We start from the raw sequence: 4,138 nt of genomic DNA, 5'->3' as shown, positions 1-4,138 counted from the left end.
GGGGGGAGTCACCCCAGTGTTGGGGTCCAGGACCCGCTCGCCCAGGTGGGAGAGAGATCGAGATAGGCTACTCTTGAGTGCCTCGCTCGGAACTGCTCCATTTCCCACCACAGACAGCTTGAGGGGAGGACCTAGGAGACTACCCTTGACGAAGACATTCCACTTTTTGTTACTGAGGGGAGGACCTAGACTACCCTTGACGAAGACATTCCACTTCTCATCACTGATCACTGAGGGGAAGACGTAGACCACCTTTGACGAAGACATTTCACTTTTCATCACACAGCTGAGAACAGAGTACGTACGCTCAATTAAAACTTAATTAACTCATTCTGCTTATTCAAAGTTATTCGAACGCTTTCCGACGCAACTCTTTTTTAAAAATTGTACTTTTTTAAAAAGGATAGGCTAAACGAATAATAATTTATTCGTTAGTTATGCAGATTTTGGAATTCTGTTTTCTTTTCTTTTATTTTTTTGAGACTTTGAATTATGTTGGCAGCAACATGGATATTATGAAGCACGAGATGTGCTGAAAAAATTGAAGGAATTCTCGGACTTTTTTCCCTATACATTAATTAAAGGTTTGGGTGTGTTCCATTTTTTTAAAAATCACAATTAAATATGAAATGATAACAAACATCTTAAAATTGAGAAGAAAATAGTAGATCTATCAATTGAAAATCTACAAAATTTGTCTTTGATGTGTCTGTTTTCAGCTGACATCTCTTTTTAGTTTTAGTAAGTGCTGTTCGTGGAGTACCAGAAATAACCCATCTTGTCAGCACGCCTCACATAATTAAATGTGAAAACCGTGTTTCTGGTTTGCGTAAATAAGTTCGAAATATTATGTTCCAACTTTGCCATGATTTTTAAAAAATGTAATGTATATAGCGCATATCCTCAATCTACAGCAGGTTCTGTATAGTATGTACCTCATAACTATAATTACCCCAAAAGACCTTAGAACTCTCAGAAACATTCTCGGCTTCCCGGCAAGCATACGTACAGTACAAACTGCGAAATTGCCCGTGCTAAAAACTAACAGACTGACAATATATTTCACTGTATATAGCCGGGTACCCATTCTCACCTGGGTGAAGTGAGGAAAATACGTGTATAGTGCCTTTCCCAAGAACACAACGTCGACCCCCCCTCCCCCTCCTTGCAATCGTTTTCCCCCTGCAGTTTCACTCAGATCACCGACGCCACATGCACAGTTTTGTTTGTTTGTTTGATTGATTTTGTTTGTCTTTGTTTGTTTGTTATTTTTGTGGGGGGTTTTTTCCAAATCTCCTCTTTCTTCCACAGACAACCGTCCACGATGCTGCTTTTCGGTTTGTGCTTCGCCCTCTGTCTCCTCACTCCCGCTACAGGTAAGATGCACTGTTGGCAGGCTCATCATCATCATCATCATCATCATCATCATCATCATCATCATCATCATCATCACCATCAATGCCTTTCTCACACTGCACTAGGATATTGGCCACATACAAACACTTTCCACCTTTCTCAGGCGCGGTTCGTCCATAGAGCACGGCCGTGCAGTGCCGCCCAATTTTTAAAAATATTCTATTACGTAAAACACCCACAATAATAAAATAAAAGAAGCCTGAAACAAACTCTAGCCAAATATTATATAAAAAGAAAGGTCCTCACTGGCGCCATAACTGTCATTTCTATGTCTATAGAGCCGTAAAACATCTACTATGCCATGCCAAAGTCCACGTGCTTTAGCTAACAGAAAAGGATATTCTACGGAGTAGCCTGACCTATAAATCACTCTAGGGGATAACCCAAGCGATGACGACACTCGTAGCGAGTTTGGCGGCACATTAATATTAATAAGACGGCACATCTCAAATGTGCTCCTGCCGAATAGTGCCGAAACATAGCCCACAGTAGGTAGTCTAAAAATGAATACGAAGCTATTCTTTGCCAATATTATGTAAGCCCCGGAGCAACCCAGCTCAAGTGAAATGTGATTGGTTCATCGTTTGTTTTGCCATTATTTTAAGTGACTCTGTGACCGTTAACCTGAGAGAGGTGAAAGTGAGCGTTCTATAAGTTGTGCCTTTGAATGGTTTTGTACTGGAGTTGTGAAAGTTACTACTTGAGTGTTCAGTTCCAATACAGGATGAACGGAATTGAAGTTTAGCTAACAAACAAATTTAGTACTAGAAATCAAAGTGACAAGTAAAAAGAACGAAAATAAAAGCACGAGTCCCTCCCTCACTGTCTCATTTACTATACCCTTGACTATCTTCAAAATGCGATAGCTGAATTATTATTGTGCACGCCCACTTTTTTGCCCCGCGAGCCGCCCCTGACCTTTCTGGATCCTGGGCTTCCCTTCCTCCCATGTCTTTATGCTATTTCCAAAGGGGGAATATTAACATTGTTATGCACAGTAGAATTGTAAATGATTTATCAATGCCATGCTCATACTGTGCGAAACAACATAGGGGGAACTGCTACTTTTTTTCCCCTCATCTTTACGATCGTCATTTTTTCCTCTACTGTTGTATGTTTGTCACTCTCTTGTGACCCGCTATTTCTGGGGTGCCTTGATAGTCCAAGCAGACTTTGTGCTGTTGTGTTGAGGCTAGAGAGGTGAGCAGAGTAAGTCTGATTCCCTGTTTGGACTTCTCTGTTGACATCCACCCCATGGCGCTCATAATAATATGACCTTATGCAAAATTACGAGCCCCGTAAAACCTTCTTCTTCATCAATGTCTTTCACCCCTGACAGGGTTTTGGCTACATACAAGCTCCTTTCATTTATCTCTATCCTGGGCCATCCTTCCAAGCTCGTTCCAAGTGAGCTTCATCTGTCTCATGTCGCCGTAAAATCTTACTAAAACAAAACAAAAATCATCAACAATAATGGGTGGCCGTCTTAGACATTTTCGACTATTATTGTACATGTACCTGGAAACCTGAGGGTGTGCTGGCGGAGCGCTTAGTGCGCTCGTCTCCAAAGCGAAAGGTGCGAGTTCGAGCCTTGGTTCGGACACGAATTTTTTTCGCCCCCTCCTGCCCACCCAGCAGTAATGGGTACCTGACTTCGAGTTAGGGAAGTGAAGGCAGCGTGGAAAGGAACTGGCCACTCTACCACAATATGCCGCAGTCCCAGGAAGTTGTCTCACTAACAAGGCAATCCCCAATGTCCGGATCGGATGCGGGAACAACTTAGCTTTTTACCTGGAAACCTTGTGTCCGTATTAGACAATTTCGACAATTATTTTTGTACATGAAACAGGAAATCTGCTGTCCGTCTTAGACAATTTCGACGATTATTGTATCAGGAAATCTGGTTGCCGTCTTTAGACAATTTCGACTATTACTGTACATGTGGCGTCAGTGGCCTTGTGGTTAGGCTACCGGACTCGTAATCGTGAGGTTGCGCGGTCGGGGGTTTGAGCCGCGGGCCCGACGTTGTGTCCTTGGGAAAGGCACTTTACACGAATTTTCCTCACTTCACCTCGGTGGTAATGGGTACCTGCGTATAGACAGGGAAAGATCTTGTCAGTATGTTAGTGTTTAAACGCCTATAAATGGCTACTCGTTCTGTATGCTTCGCAGGAAGTTGAGTTTGTTTCAGAATGCTCTCAGGTCTACTATTATTAGTAGTAGTAGTATAGATTGTGAAACGCATAGAGCTTGCTGATGAGCGGGGATTTGCGCTATACAAATGTTATTTTTAATTATTATTATTACTAGTATAGATTGTGAAGCGCATAGAGCTTGCTCTTGAGTGGGGATTTGTGCTATACAAATGCTTTATTTTATTATTATTATTATTATTGTTATTATTATTATTATTACCATCATCATCATATTATTATTATTACATATACCAGGGAACCTGGGCGTGAACCTGTGGACCAATCCTAAGGTGGTGGAGCAGAGTATCACCAAACAGCTGACCGTAAACTGTAGCGTGGTGCAGACGACCAACTCCTCCATAGCAAGGGCGATCACTCTGTTCGTCTACAAGTCCTCCATGAGGAACCCTAACGTGTACCAGGATGTGGCTGTCAGAGATTCCCTGTCAGGTAGTCGGTCGGATCTTTTTGTGGATTTTTTTAATGTTTAATTTTATTTCATAAAGTTCTGATGGACTTGGGGGGGG

At 42.1% G+C, this 4,138-nt stretch overlaps 1 long non-coding RNA gene across 1 annotated transcript; it reads left to right on the top strand.

Moving 5' to 3' along the window:
* Positions 1 to 93: 93 nt before the first annotated feature.
* LOC118478900 lies at positions 94 to 4,057 on the top strand. The gene is made up of 3 exons (XR_004859344.1): positions 94 to 297; positions 1,312 to 1,376; positions 3,867 to 4,057. It is a non-coding gene; the product is annotated as an uncharacterized LOC118478900 (long non-coding RNA).
* Positions 4,058 to 4,138: the final 81 nt, after the last annotated feature.

This window comes from Aplysia californica, unplaced genomic scaffold (assembly GCF_000002075.1).
Source record: "Aplysia californica isolate F4 #8 unplaced genomic scaffold, AplCal3.0 scaffold01164, whole genome shotgun sequence".
NCBI lineage: Eukaryota > Metazoa > Mollusca > Gastropoda > Aplysiida > Aplysiidae > Aplysia > Aplysia californica.
This window is presented reverse-complemented; position numbering and strand designations above follow the sequence as displayed.